The sequence below is a fragment of the Phytophthora infestans genome, genomic scaffold, assembly GCF_000142945.1.
Source record: "Phytophthora infestans T30-4 supercont1.7 genomic scaffold, whole genome shotgun sequence".
In the NCBI taxonomy this organism is placed as follows: Eukaryota; Oomycota; class Peronosporomycetes; order Peronosporales; family Peronosporaceae; genus Phytophthora; species Phytophthora infestans.
Window position 1 is genome coordinate 4,428,534 of NW_003303752.1, and position 16,568 is coordinate 4,445,101.

The window sequence follows — 16,568 nt, forward strand, 5'->3', positions numbered from 1 at the left end:
TATGTGCTGGGGTATTTTTTAGAATCTTCAGACGATCTCGCAGGGGTACATTGCGGCTCAGGGTCAGGACTGAACCTCGTAGTCTAGTGATAGCACCATGTTTTCTTCTTAAAGAGGTTCATTATCCCACATCCAGCGGCTAGAATACGGACGTGGTGTTGTTCGGCGGAGGGGCTATTTGAGTACCCCACCCTGTCAGATGATTCTGAGACGCGGTACTTACGTGGCACTTTAAGCTATCTACGTATAGCGCGAGGGTATCAGGGTGCTCGGTGCTGATGTAGCTGGCCAGATCCCCTCCATGAGCGCATTGCTCCACACGCCTGCATCCATCTAGGCGTTCTTTTGAACCGTCGCACGTACGCCGCTGTTGTAGTGCTTGAATTGCTCTGCTACCTGCGCCCTCGCACGGCGCGAAAGATGGTAATGGGCGAAAGCTTTCTTCCAGCTGCTGAAACAGTCAGTAGCACGCTTGCGCTGGTGGAATAACTGCGGCCTCGCACCTTGGCACTTTTCCTTAACCCTTCACTGCGATGATGGCGCCAAGTCCGACTGCGAAATATACGGCAGTCTTGTCGGTGTTGAACGTACACTCACGCCTGTAAGCTGTGCAAATAGATGCTTCGGTTTTCGTTGCATATTCCGTTTGTTCTTGTTCCAGTTCAGCTGTAGACAAGACTGTGCGTGATGGTCGCCGAAATCAGAATACATGGCGGGGGTGGATAAGCCGCTAAATTACACAACGAAGCCTTTCTTTGTCGTTTTAATCAGCTAAATAGCTAGTTGGCCATTCACTATAATTCATCCTTAACACATGTAACTATGTGGACTGGTTTTTAAGGACATTGATTTTAAAGGAAAGTCATCTCGTCTCATCTTACCCACTGTATCAGCTGACAAAGTGTTATATATATATTTGGTGCCCATAAAATTTGCCGCGCAGCAAAATGGAGTTATCTCAATTAGAGCCCCATTACACGCCCACAATCGAAGGCGGGCGAGGGCGGCGTCGTCGCTCTCGTCCCTTACTTTTGCGTCTGGAGCGAAAATAAGCTTGTGCTGGACGAGCGCCATTGTGCTAACTATAATTGGTTAAAACCTTTGTATTGAGCTATTGTTATAACCCTCGTCTGTCACAACTTTGTGTCCGTCATATCAATCCGTACACCTGGCCGGACGAGCCCTCACTACAGAGATCCAAGTCCACCGACAGGCATAACACACCCAAGCAAGCTAGGCTAGGTGCATAGGCTCGTTCTTAGCGGCAATTGCGGTATAAGGGACGAAGGTATATAGATTTTGCGATGCCGATTGCGATCCAGTTCTTCTTGACGAGATTGCGACCCGACGCATTTGTACCCACTATTTGGTGCCATTTTCTTGAGGCTGCTGTTGTCAGACAAAAAGCAACATGGCCTCCACACCGAGGTCAAAGTGGACAGTAATCGCCCTGCTCGACGCACAGAGTCGCATGTTCAACCGCCGGTATCCGACGAATGGGCGCTTGACCCGCCCAATTTGAATGTACGATAAGGAGGCTCAATGTCCTGAAGATTACACACAAGCAAGAGCGGGTGGCGCTGCTCAGCGCATGGAATACAAACAAATAGAGCGTCCAAGCCCTAGTTATGCGTCAACGCAAGAGATCTAACTGACCCAGTAAAGTTGATGAAAAGCGCAGCGCTGGATGCATGTTTCGCCTGATAAACGTGCCATTTTCTGATCGGTTATTCACGCTGTTTCTTACGATAGGAAACTTGCTTCCACGCGATGTTCTCGATGAACTGACTTTGTCGCCACATCGATCGGATTGATCACGATGTTCGCCACCAAGTAACACACACGTTGGGCGTAGGCATGAACGTTATGCTTACCTTGCTACAGGTTGAGAATCTCTGCTCTTGACCGGAACTCATTTTGAGGAGGCTCGAACAATTTCTGTTCTCCTTCTTGAATATCAAATACGTGCTAAAGCACGTATGATCTGTGTACCGGTGGCCACACACCCATCCCCTCGCTTGTCCGCCAAGATATGACATGGTGATCGCAACATTCGACGGGTCGTCAGTGAAATGACAAGCCACTATGGCAATGTAGATTCCGACAAGCCATCGGAGAAGAGGCTCACCCTCTTTCCCCACGTAATTGCCACGTGCCGTTTCAGCGAGACCGCGCGTGCAGTCGTTAAAACTACACGCTGTGTCAAGAAGCCACTGGGCGGATGGCGCACCGTTCAGGCTTACAACAAGCTGACCGATGCGACGATACAGGCGTAGACGCCGATACCACGAAAAGATATTCTTATCAAATAGATGGCCAAGAGCCCCATCTACAGTGCTCTTGATCTGCGCGACGGGCTCTACATGTATCAGGTCCTGATGCGTGAGAGGGACATTCCAAGTACGGCGTTGGTCACTCCAAGCGGTATGCTTTAAGAGTGCCTAGTAATGTCACAGGGACTGAAGAACAGTCCTGCAACCTTCAATAGATATGCTACACATCTATTGCGCTCGGCGGGGACTTTGCACCGAGCTAGTTCGATGACGTGTTCGCTCACAGCCGGGCTGCCGACGGGAAGACTGACGCTGACGTGCACAAAGAGCACCTACGTCAACCATTAGTGCTTATGCGTAAACATAAGCTCTATACGAACCTGAAGAAGTGTATCGTCGGGGCGAGCGAGATACCCGTCCTTGGGTGTCTCGTCAGGAAGAGCGGCGTACGCCCTGCCCAGAAAAGGTCGGAGTGATCAATGAATGACCTACTTCATCGAACGTGAAGGAGCTGAGGCAGTTCCTTGGACTTGAAACGTACTTGTGCAAGTACGTTGAAAATTACGCGGGCAAGTATTACCCGCTGTCACAGCTCCTGAAAAAGTAGGCTGAGTGGATTTGGCCTGCTGAGTGTCAGCAGGCTTTCGATACGGCCAAGCAGGGTTTGACCGAGGCGCCGATCTCGGAAGTGGCTGATAAAGATCGCCCATTCCACATCGTGTGACCGATTTTGCGACCGGAAGCGTTAGTGCAGCACGATCACGAGGGCTGTGATCGTGTGGTCTACAACCAGTCACGTCAGCTGAAGCCAGCAGAGCGTAACTACCCTGTACATGACAAGGAGCACCTTGTCATGAATTATACACTCTCAAAGCTCCGAGTGTATTTACTTGGGCGTAGACAGATCATGGTCTACATTGACCACGCTTCACTGCGAACAGCAGTAAAGACTCCGCATATATCGCAATGAATGGCGAGATGGTTATCGTTCTTTGCGGAGTACGACTTCCAGGCTAAATACAAACCTGGAAGGTTGAGTGTGGTAGCCGAGGCGTTGTGGCGTCGACATGATTACACTTTTAAGGCAGCCGACGTCAATCGAGTTGACGTCGAACGAGTAAGCGTTCCGTCGTCGACATTGATCGACGACATGAAGAACGCGTGTGCGAGTGACACAGACGCGAAACAACCGCTAGAATATGCATTAGCATCTTTCCATGTGTCACGTCAGAAATACACTCCTCTCATGCGAGCGTTTTACTGGAACCACTAGAACAAGTGGGTGCGCAAGTACCCACGTGCTTGCGAAGTTTGCCAACGCGTGAAGCCTGCTGCGTATTTGTAGGACCCATTTGAATCACTACCGACATCGTCGGAGTGCTGGCAGTCCAATTCTATGGACTTTGTATTCGGCTTCCGCCAGACAACAAGTGGAGAACTGGCGCTGTGGTCCTTGTTGGCCGATCAGCAAGATGAACCATCTTGCTGCAGTACCGACTGAGGGCGCGGTCGTGCAGATGGAACGACGGCTTGTTGACATGGTGTACCGACACCATGGAATGTTGCTCGACATTGTGTCGAATCGCGATCCACGCTTTACAGCGCGGTTCTGGCAAGAAGGGCTTACACTTCTTAGAGCACATCTGTCGATTTCGACAGCGGATCAGACCGAGCGCGTCAATCGCGACTCGGTGACGTACTGAAAGCTATGCACACTCGTTCCCGCAGTAGAGCGACTGTTTGCAGATGGTAGCGTTTGCCATCAACAACTCAGTGCATGCCTCGACAGGGCATACACCGTTTTACGTGAATGTCATGCGGTATCCACGCCTTCCGAGCTTGCTCGGACCGGTGAGCTCCTCCTTTAGTGGGGGGGGGTCTACGGTTCCGTCGAAACAACCGCAGAAGAACACATATATCAGCGGTGACGACGCAAAGACAAGCATCTTGTTCCGAGAACGAAACGAAGGCAAGGAACACTGTGTCTGTGCGGGGCACACGCATTGCGAACAACAAGACGTCTGTACTGGGTTCAGACAGCGCCCAGGCGCCTGCTGTGGGAACAAACACGTCTGTGCGAGGCACAGACAGCGCGCAGGCCGGGCGTGCTGCGGAGAAGGAAGCCGTGCTGAACAAGCCATTCAGCGCGCAATCACTGGACTTTAACCAGCGTCGACAAGGTGTAATACGGTTGGCCAGGACGCAATAGCAGCTTCGGTAGACAAACAAAAGCTGAATGCAAGCAATGTCAGAGGAGGCAACACACATGAATTTAAAAAAGGTCCTTAAGTATGTTAGCTACGCAGAGCCGACGACGACATTCGGCCTCTGACTTCGGTACAAGCAAGCTTGCTCCTCGCTTCATCGGCCTGCTCACAGTACTTGAACGGCATGCAACGCGTATACGTTGGACATAACGTCCAGCATGCGACTCCATCCAACGTTTAACGTCGGGCGGCTGAAGCCTTACGATCCACACGACCCATCTAGTCTCGTTGACTCGAGGACAACGAAGCCGCGTGCGCCAGCTTCTCAAGCGCGACGGCGCGGTCACGCAGGCGTCTCAGCTCCTACCCAAATGCGACTTAGATGTTCGAAGCGGTATGAGCAGGCGCACCGACCTGCGCCTTCTGGGGGCAGAGCTCCCGTTGCACGGCAGCAAGCCCCGCGCTCTGGGACTGTTTTAGAGCGACAACACGATCGCGAAGCGTGCGAGAGTCATGGTCACCCTGGGGTTGACCATACGGAGGGTATCTTTCCGCCTCCGCCGCCGGTGCGTGACGCGCACGGCTCGACACGTTGAATTGTCGAGCGAGTCGTGGACTATGATACCCCGAAAACAAGCCGAGATCAGGCTCGTCTTTGTATTTGTTGGAGAGAACTTCCTCTCCATCGATATACATGGAAGCCATGGAACGTCTTGATGAAGGACGTTCGGGAAATGGTGAGGGCGTCCGAGGCCCAGAACCGAGTGCGGGCATAATGACTACACTAAAACTACGAGAGCCACCAGCACGGGGTGCTCACGTTGAGCACGGAGATCTCGCAGAGGAGCGGGTGCACGTACGGAACTATACACGAGAGTGTTGCATTCAGAAAGGTACCTGTCTCAGTGCGGACACGCAATTTCGGGTGGAACTGCGCAAAGAATTACCGCTTCCATAGCGTCAATATGGAGGCGATCGATGAGATGATGTTTATAGAAGATCTCGAAGCGCTGGCGAGCCACCGCAATACGCTCGCGGCAGCCTTTCCCATTATTGTTGAAGCTCACAACAAATGCGTTTCGAGATTGACAAAGTGCCACCCAACTTGGGCACTTTGCTTTTGCGCGAAGTTTTCTTCGACGTATTCCATTCGGAGCACATGGAAGCGTCCGATGTAACAGCCGCGACTTTTGTTCGTTAACGGACCAAAGTGCATGTCGACGGCCTCAGCGTCATCATTGATGGCGCTGTACACATACAATATTATCGAGCTCGGCGGCGATGTCGCGCCGAACCTGTCAGTGATTTCAGATGCAGTTGGCATCCAGGGAGCGCGTAGGGCAGGTGCAGCACGCGGAGAAGAAGGCAGTACCGGCGCAGGTGACTGCGCCTCTTCTGCATTGCGCAGACGCTTCGATTCAGGAGCGTTTTCCGATCATCGTCACGGCCACGCCGCGACCCAACAGGGAGATCGGGCATTGGTCCGGTCGACTTAGAGTCGATAGCTGAGGACGAGGTGTCCTCGTCTTCCATGGGAACGTCTTCGGTGTCAGACCCATACTTAATGGTATGTCTCCATCAGCAAACATAACCGACGAGCCCTCCATGACGAATGACGGTTTGTCAGTCGTAGCTTGTGCATTCTTTTGCGTAAACATAGCGTGGTATTGCGTGACAGAACTTTTACTTTCTGTTGCGGGCGTGTTCGCTTGCGCGGACATTGGAGTGGTGGTGCCGGCAGGTGTAGGCACAGACGTAGCAGAGTCTACCGGAGCAGACTCTTGATCGGGCGTCTTCCTAAGCGAGCTCATGGCGAAATAAGCTCGGGTTTCTCAAACGTTCCGACGGCCTCGTCAATACTTTGAACAATTTATTAAGACAAGCGAAGTCTTAGGATAACGGGGGTGTTACGGGGTTAAGTGGCTACACATAGCTACTTGGTTACGAAAGAGTGTTTTCACATTGTTGCGAGATACACCAGCGGGTACATTTGACAGAGTGTTGGTCTGCATGTACTGTATTCAAGGAATTCATTGGTTGAAAGTCAAAATCTTCAGCCAATTAGAATTATAGGATTCTTTCAACCATTCGTATATAAATGCCTTTTATTTAGAATATTGTATAAGGAGTAAACCCAAACAAACAAATAATCAGTTCTCATTCTACCAGAAATTGGCTTTGCTTTCGTATTTAAATAAATATATACTTTCGGACGAATCTTTAGTTAAATCAAGTGAACAAAACTTACGCTTCCTCATACACGTGCGCAAACGTGTAATCCGAAGTAGTGGGCTTAAAGCAGGCCCATTGCAGCTTTACTAGAAGATCATCCCTGGTTATACCAAACATAATAAAGCATCGAGTGCGAGCGTGCTAACTCCGTCGGATAAACCTTATTGTAGAAATAGCTCAAATAAGTTGTCTGCTGAGTGTATGTGATAACACATTTGCTATCTTTACAGATGCGGGTACCCTTGTTAGTGCCCGAAAGCGCGATCTAATCATCGACCACGGATTCGAAACCTTCGAGGTTGACGACGTCAGTGTTGCGTCCACGTGCCTGTTAAACACCTTTAGCAGACACCTTGACCTTGTGAGACTCATCTGGCACTTAGCAGATGTAATTCTTGCTCTTTGGAGAAACCATGACAAACCCCGACCACGCATACCAGGCGTTCGTCGATCAAAAGCAGCTTCTTCTCTACTCGGATCACTCGGGAACCAATCGTATTTGTGTTGCTTGACTCGAGCGCACGATGACTCGGCCCCCACAGCACTTGGAGGCAGTGGCGTTTCCTTCGCGAAGATCACAGCGACACCCCACATCCGTATCCATCTCTTGGTACTAAAAATCGCTACGGTTGAAGTAGAAGTCGATGCAGTCATAGATGAACTGAAACATACGCAACTTGGCGAGCTGATAGATGGCGATGGATAGTTGAATCGTATTGTTTAACCTGATGCCTCACTTCTTGAGGCTTACCTCATATGAACCAGCAAGCTGCTCAACATCGTGGAATTCTGCTTCTCGACAATGACGCGAACATGGATTGCGACTGACATGTATATTCACCTATTTATATTTGGTCTTATTCATCACAGAAAGCACTGTTCCCTACGAGATTCGTCATCTCACCGATCACCTCTTTATTATGTCCGCCTTCGATGAGGGATTTGAACTGAAACATTAGCTTTGCAATTACGCTGAGCTTATGCTTAGAGCCAATTGACTCGATTACACTGTCAAGGCCTTCCATATCAATGTTTTAGGGTATGATAGCAGCTTCTACATGATCGTAATAAGTTATACCTCGGTCGGATAGGAGCTTGCAAGATTCTCGAGAATGCTTGCGCTGATTGTTCCTACCCTAGCATGACCCTCGTGTCGAGCGTTGGCGACAGTTTTCATAAATGATCCAAATACTTTGTGCGATGTGGCTTTGATAAAGGAGTAAGTCTTCGTGATTCCCATACCGGGATCCAGATACCACTTGAGCAATGGGGTATATGATAATCTTCTCACCAAAATAGCTTCCGACTAGCGGACCGGTTTCACGCGACCAGATTCGCGAGACGGATTGTAGCCATTCATATGCGAACCAATAGTCTTCTCGTCGGTGCAATCAATCAACACATTCTTGCATATCGGTGGCAGTTATGAAAAGTACTCTTTGAGGTGCTCAGGCATCCTGGTGTCGCATTCAAAACAGTCGAATATAGTATCAGATTTGATTTCATCGGTGATGCCATCATAAGTCTCGATAATGGTTAGGCGACTGCAAGGCATCTCGTTTATGAGCGTTAATATATAGAGATCATTGGCGTCGTATCCGATGATCTTCTTGCATGTTTACCGCCTCGAATAGCCGGCTCGTTTCGCTTGGTAAAGCGATTGAAAATGATAGATGGGCCGCCGGCAATATTCGCCTTCATCTTCGCGTATATGCCCTTCTCCTCCGCATCGATGAAATAAACCAGTTTGTCACTGCTAGCTTCGAGGAGTTTCTGGTAGTGTAAAGCTTTAGCATTCATGCTTTTCCGAGCACAGGTGCATCTGTGGCATGGCATCATGGTGCTGACATCGATGTGTCCGATGGTATTATGATTCGATCAGTAGATACGTTCTTCTGTTCTAGCTGACAGAAGCAATGTATGTATACGTATTTTTAATCATGAAGAATCTTGTTGAGGCGATAGAAATTCGTCAGTCCAAACTTTTGCTTAGCCTTGAGGTCTTGACTCTTATATCCGTTGTTTCTATCGTAAGGAAACTTGAAGGCAGTAGCTGTCGGTTGTTATGGTGGGATGAGGTCCTTGAAGCACGTATGATATATATAATGTTCAGCTAATCCCCGGGGGTGAGACTCAATCTGAAAAAATGCCGGAGTCAAAATAGCTCACGTTAAGCCTTGACTTCCATCATAACTGGTTTGACACCAAGGAATATTATACCAAATTAATAGATCTTTGATCGACTTCATCCCATAATGCTCCCAAACGAGCTTTACTCGCTCCTAGTCATCATTAGTAATCCGAGTGCCACGCATATCGCTATCAAAAACGCTCTTAGATGGGACTGCCATCTCGTTGAGTACGTCGAAGGTTTCGATATACTCGTATGGGAATAAACCCTTATCGGGACCACATGTGCATCGAATTTAGATAGGTTGATAGATAATTCTCATAGCTTATGACAGGTGGGCGATAGGTTGATAGATAATTCTCATAGCTTATGGCAGGTGGGAGATAGTTGGTCATGTGTGAATAGAGCATTCCTGATGAGATTGATGTCGTATCAACCTGAGTTGAAACCAATGATGGGTGTTTGGTTAATGATACGGCTGAATTTGTGTAAGTCATTTTTATCCATGTCGCCTCTCACATTGTCAAAGAATTCGAATAGAGACTCTTATTCACCATCTGGAATCTACTTTTCAATATCCTCCAGATCGAAACTATGACTAATCGCCTTACCCGGGATGTCCATTCCAGTCAAATATTCTCGCTTCAATGTCAAATCGCTAATAGCTCATACTTCGCATTTGTACTTACGAATGTCCTTAGAAATGATGTTGATATATGCAACCATCTCATTCCGAAGCTGAAGCGGCGCGTCTGAGACAAAGCACTTGACCTCTTCGGTGACACTGCTGCAAATCGATACAGATACTGGTATATGATGTTTCATGAAAGTAGTATGCTCACCATAGTTAATCGATAATGGCTTGGGAATGTCATTGAAATCTATAATGGGCCAGGTATTTACTCCGTTACTTGCATACAATATAGTGTTGAGGAAGCTCGCAATAGGACGACTGAGTCTTAGGTTTAAGGAAAAATCAACTTTGGCTTTATTTTAGGACCAAGGCCACAGCCTTGGCCTCTCAAATACACTCCATAGTCTAATTGGCTAATAATGAGTCTGTCTCACCATATATCAACCAATGGCATGACAGCATTTCAGCACACGCTAGTCGTGTGCAGATGCACCTACTTATGTAAAGAAATTTACCTACTTATGTAATGGAGGGGCCATTTCGTTACCCCCTCTTAAAGTTGCACCTACGCAACATAAGTGCTGATGAAGAACATTGGAGAAGACTACTGGGACAACGGAGACGGCAGCGACGACACTCGCGACATCAAGCCACTGGTGTAGCAACAAGAGACACCACGCTCGGCAGCGAGCGTGCGGAGCGAGAAGCCATCTCAGACAATAGGTTGGAGGCCACAGGCGCTGGCGCTGGTGTTGACACACGTGGGCTTCGAGGAGTCAGGTGAGGTTCTGGATAAGTGGATCTTGGACCTTCGGATATGTCCTGAGGCATTGTAAACTGCGACGTCGCGTCCGAGCGGGTAACGGAGCATGTGCACGCGTATTACGCGTGAGCTCGATTCTCACGGAAATCAAACTGCGCGACAAGCGCTTGTGCTTTTTTTTAGGTCTGTTTTTGCAAGGAAAGTCTAGCACGAGGATCATCACAGACGCAAATACTTATCGCCGACTGGAGACTTCCTTGTGCTTGTGGATATACCAATCGTGGAACGTCCACGATGTTCCAGCAGACACGAGGATCACGAAGACAGCGCACGGGGTACTTCAGACCGCGAGTTCGGGGACGACAATCACTTCACTAAGTTGACTGAGCGACGATGTGCGACTATACAGAGTACGGAGAAGTATCCTGTAGACCCGGGCGACTGCGACGTCGGAATATAGGTGTCCTGCGAGCTTGGGTTTTACTCGTCATCGTGGAGCCTCGCGTCACTCACGCACGCACGCACTCACTCACTCAGAAGGCCACGATGGCGGAAGACCGCATCGATGAAGTGCATCACGGTATTTGCCGCGGTGATCGAATCTGACACCAGAATCAGGTGGACCATCTTGCTGAAGCGGTCTACGAACACCAGAACACCTGAACGTCCTTTAGCATCGAGTGGGAGCTCGAAGATGAAGTCCGTCGACACTGAGCGCCAGACCTCGGTGTCCACTGGTAGAGGACGCAGGTGATGCTTCAAGTGGACTTAAAGCGTCCCCCAGCACGACTGTGTACGAGGATGTCGTCGAAGTAACTCGGTGCGAAATCGCGGAGCGAGCGCAGTACATGGATACCATGCGATTGAACGTGGCGGGGGCATTATTCAAGTCTTGTGGTATAACAAGCCACTCCCAGAGCATACCACTTGGAGTGCTTACCGCTGTCAGTGGTATGTCGCCCAGCCTCATGAGGATTTGGTAGAACCCATCGGTCAAGTCGATAGCGCTCAGGACCTCACTACCCGACATTGCGTCGAGCAAAATTTCCTTCCGAGGAATTAACGTCTGGGCAGGAATGATAGCGTCGTTCAGCTTGTTGACGCATGGACGATGCGCCACCCACCCGTGGCTTTCTTCACACAGAAAATTGGACTGGATTGCGGCGATGTGCTCTCACGCACAGGACCCGCCTTGCGGCGGATCTCGAAGAAGTCATCGATAGCTTATACTTGATCTCGCGGGAGGGGTCACTGCCGCGTCACATAATACTTCGAGCCGGGCACGAGATCGATCTCGTGGCGAATTCCTCGGTCAGCTGGTAACTCAGCTGGGATCTTATCCGGAAGACATATTCATATTCGCGGGCGGACCCGTAGACTGGATTGCCGGATTCGCGTAGCGCTTCCCATGATTGTGCTGCGAAGCGCTCCTCGCGGGCCGCCTTCGGTTCGGCGCTCTTTAAGCGCGAGGGAGCGTCATCGTCGCAGACTGCATTCACTTCGAGCGACGCCGAATTGGCGTCGGTGATCAGGCAAACCTGTTCGATTTCATCGTCCTTGAGGCCGCGAAGGAAGTTCTTTCCATCAGAGTCCTGGAAGTCGGGTGATCGACCCCGCCTCGCGAGGTGGGTTTGCAAGCTCGAGTGTTCGTCGGCGACCGGAGGTACCTTCCACATACTCAAGCACGCAGCCCGACTCCGTCGGTGAGTTGTCACTTGGTACGGGCTCTCGGCGAGGTTTCAGCCGACGCCGCTTCGACTTCTTTCGCCGCAGCGCTAACTGCTCGACCACGGGCTCAATTGACGGGAGCCCCTGCTCGACCGCCAGTTGGTCTTCTTCTTTGCGTCGCCGCGGGAATTCATCAGTTAACAGCACTGCAAGCCATGCAGAGAGGGCCATCGCTCACTCTGTGCACAACGTGCGTCGTGGGTGACCGGTCCACGACGGTGACGCGAGGCCAATCCTTCTGGGCGACCAGGAGGTGCGTGAACACCTCGCTCAAATCATACTCACTGCGACTTTTGACCGATCGGGCCAACCAGTCAATATCGGATTGATAGCGTGTCAGCCACGGCATACCCAGGATGCAGTCAAACGCGTAATTCATTTCAATGACGAGGAAGTCGTCGTTGCTTTGGAAACCGTCGAACATGTACGGTAGTACATAAACGTAGGCTTGTTCAAAGTAGTACCATCTATACTACTAAGTATGCGTAAGGTCATACTATACAATTAGTAAGTAAGAGCTACTGTTTTGAATGGAAAACCGAACTTTAACCACAAAGTCACTGTCCTGGCGTGGTTTTTGATGCTGCCAATGTACTTCTTCTAGCTACACATTGCTCAACACCTTGGAAACTTGTGTTAAGTATGGGGCCATATGATGCAATAACCATATTCGAGCAACCGCTAGTATACAAGTCTATACACGTGATAAAATTGGGAAACATTTATCAATTGAGTGAAATTGCGACTTTATAGATGTTTGTATAAGTAGTGCATAGACGAAATGTGAAGTACTATATTTAAATAAAGAATTGGTGTAGGTGGAAAAATTAATTTTGTGATAATGGAAATGTTACTACGGAAACAAAAAGTATTATTTAAAAAGGAAAGGCAAAGATTGACAAGAAATTTGTAAATATGGGGTATTAACTGAACCGTGTATAAACAAGGGATTGTAAAACAAAATGGATAGCGAGAATGAAACATGGAATAAGTCGTATGTTTGATTTTTTTGCAAAAACAAAACCCGCTAGGGTAAGTAGGGTGATTTGGGATATTTAGGGTATTTCAGGATATCTAAACGAAAGTATTCGGTTTAGAGTTTAGGGTTTAGGGGTTTAGAGTCCCTTAACAGACTCCTCCTCCATTCCACTTGGCGATTGTATGTAGCAGTCTCCCGGCAGGGAAGCGCCTTCGGCCACATTGGAAGCACCCTTGTGGGAATGATTTCCCCCCCCATGAGTTTCCCTGAGCTCCCCGAGCTCCCTGAGCGTTTTTGACTGTTTTTGTAACGTATCGGATGGAAGGGCTGGGGTCAAGCTGGTAAACTTGCTTGCTCGGTCACAAGAAAAAAAATGTAACATAGATTTAACATAGAAGGTGTGCTTATTGTTGGTAATTTTAGTCGCCAAGTTAGCTGGTTGCTGGTAATTTTAGTCGCAAGGTCGTAATTGGACTCTTATTGTAGGATAAGTCTTTTTGTGACGGAGACCCCTGCCCTTTGTAGTAATTAATGCGTTTTGCAACCAATTAGAAGCGAAAAACTAGTATTTACACCAATCAGAGTCCGTTGTGCATAGGGGTAATTTATTCCGACTTATTTCCGGAAGTGTCCGTCATTTTTAAGAGCGCCAAAATAAGTTCCTATGCTTAAGCAAATATGTTTTTGGATTTATCGGATAAGTACAACTATTGCCGGAAACCAACATCGATAAATATAGATTGAAGTCTTGAGCACAAGACACCTTAACTTCTGAATTTACTATGAAGAGGGCGCCTCGTGGCCTCGACACACCCGCTGGCACCGTCGGGCAAGAAGTGGCTGCTGTGAAGGTGTTCAGCGAGTATTTGTGCTCAGCAGCTCTAAACAGTGATGCGCTCGATAAAATGCATGCATCTCTTGTAGCAACTACTAGCCTACCAATGCAGAACTTTTACTCACTTTTAACAGCTTTCTCAATTTTCCTACAGACCAAAAAAAGTAGCAAGTCTCGTGCTGCTGATATTTATCTAGCCAAGGCAACTGCCATGGGGTACTTCTCTCAGGTGTTAAATTTGCTAAGAGAACGCTACAGTGATTCGCTTCAAGACTCGAAGCGTATCGCTAAAATTCGTGACAAGATGACGAGTGCGATTGATGAACGAAATTTGCGTGCGAATGTGCAGACAAATGATGCCCCAGGCTGTACTGTAAACGACCTATCCTTGCTAGTGGATCATTTAATTGTCCATGCCGATGTTGCCACTGGGCTCAAGAACATTCATGACGGAGCTCTGCTTACGATGATGTGGCACACATTTGGTAGAGCGATTGACACGTGCTTTGCTAGAAAGCAACAACTATCGGTGGCAGCTTCTGGTGAACTATTTCTTCATATTGCGAGAATTAAAACCTCAGTCGTACAAGGTGTCTCTATTTACAAGTCTGCAGAACGCTGGGAGCAATGCATGCTCCATGCATTTGGCATGCTTTTTGTCTGCTACGATGAGCCGTCCGAGTACCTATTTCCGCTCGTTCCTCGGTACGCGGTGTCCGAACTTCCTGGCAGCCAGACGTACACGCAGGAAGAAACTGTAATATTCTCGGAGAGCCTGCAACACGATGTAGAAAAAGAAAGTGAACAGCCGTTAAAACGTGAATGCAAACGTCCGAATATTGCAGGTTACGTTACCGAAGTTATGCGTGATTGCTTGGTGGAGATGCTGCAGGAAACGCGGCAGGAAGTGACGCCCAACATGACCAGCCATTCCTTGCGTCGTGGGGCTGCTGCATATGCTAACGCGTCTCCGAAGCTTGCGATCCAGTGGATATCAACACGAGGCGCGTGGCTATTGGACTCGTTGACTAAAGCGTTTGCATACATAGGAACAACGACTCGTGAGGATCAAAGTGTAGCAAAAGTTCTTACGGGATATGAGTCGCCCGACTTACCTGTAGCAACGCCAAGCATTGAAGACCTGCAAGAGCGTCTCACGGTCGCGGAGTTTGGGCAAGTTATCACGCTGCGAAATCAGCTCTACCAGCATGACCTCGGCTCACCGGATCCACGCCTAAATGTATCTGTTGAAGTGGCCAACGTGACCTTTGCAGTGCTGCTCATGCACATGGAGACAGTGTTAGCCACCATAAAAAACACAGCGTCGTCGCCATCGCACGTATCACGTTACCTATACGAGCTGGAGCGAGGTATTGCTTCCACCAATGCAGCGCTTGGCTGCCATATCTCAACAAGCACGTGCTGTGAATGGGGCTTGCACTTGGCGACTCGCTGGCGCACCACGAATCACTCGCAGCTTAGCCGCACCGTCGCTGGTAGCGAGTCACTGCTGTCGTCTACGTTGGAGAATGTGCTGGCTCAGCTGACATCAATCAACGATCGCATTGCCCGCATTGAAGACGCTGTCGCTGCTGTCGCAGTCCGGACAATAGAGGCTGAATTGGGTCCTGGTTCCTCGTCTGATGGACCTGGGCAAGCTGTGCCTGCGGTAGCGGCTCCTGCGACGGCATCAGCACTGGCTGGCAGCTTCATCGCATCTAAGAAACAGTCAAAGGCAAAAAAGAGCAGAATAAACGTCCCGAATTTAAAGCCGCAGTGAATATCATGAAGGTGCTTTACCAAGCGCCATGCCAGATCCCAGCACAGCCGACACACTCCGATAAAGCCGCGCATGACGCCTGGAAGCACGCAGTCTGGACCTTGGCCGTGTCGATGGATCGTACAGCGAATGAGCGTCTCCACAAATTGCGACGGCAAAAAGCCGACATCCAAAGTATCGACTCTCCGAAAGCGATGGCGCGCGCTGCGGTCGTCACATCCGGCTGCGTACCAAGCGCTTGCAGCGCAGTACCTGGGGCTGGTCACTAATGGCTCCATCGTCGACTCCTGCACGCCTGTATCGCACCAATGGACCGCTTCTGACCTTGCGTAGCTAGCCTGCGTATTCAAACACACCACAGCACACGACACAACACAGATCAAGGTTGATCGGCTTGCCCACGGCTGGACTCGAACCACCGGCCTGGAGGAGGTGCCTCCCGCTCTACCCCTGAGCTACGCGGGCGCGAAGCAACGACGACAGGCAGCGGAACCTACCCGTGAACGCTTGAACTCTTGCTTGGGGTCTTGAATGCTGAATGGGGGGAAATGAATGGCACGTGCTTCTTAGCATACAAATTGTAAGACATTCTATTTGCATACAAAAATCAAGTCTAATCCACCCTATACACTCTCGTCCGGTATAAATAATGATGTTGACGAGGAGGGTCTGTTTTTCCGGCATGCATCTGTGATTTTGTATGTGGGCCTTCCGGAATGGCTTCCGGATTCTGCTAATTACTGATCAAGGGACTCGATCAGATAGCCAATCAGAATATTAAGTATTCCAGACACAATCCAGTTTGTCCCTAAAAGCAAGTTGGCCAATGTTGAAGGTACAGACCTGAAAAATTGGGAGACTATACATATGAATACAAGAAAATCGAACCGTATGTCTGGTTGACTTTGTAATTTTATACGACGAATTGAACCATATGGTAGACGTGTGCTAGAGACGGGTCAGAGAGGCAAGCTCTCGACTCCGTTAGCAGTTTAGCGATACAAGG

The 16,568-nt window shown here is 49.2% G+C and overlaps 1 non-coding gene across 1 annotated transcript; it reads right to left on the reverse strand.

The window, feature by feature from the left end:
* Positions 1-15,957: 15,957 nt before the first annotated feature.
* PITG_26259 lies at positions 15,958-16,027 on the reverse strand. Its single transcript has one exon. It is a non-coding gene; the product is annotated as a tRNA-Gly (tRNA).
* Positions 16,028-16,568: the final 541 nt, after the last annotated feature.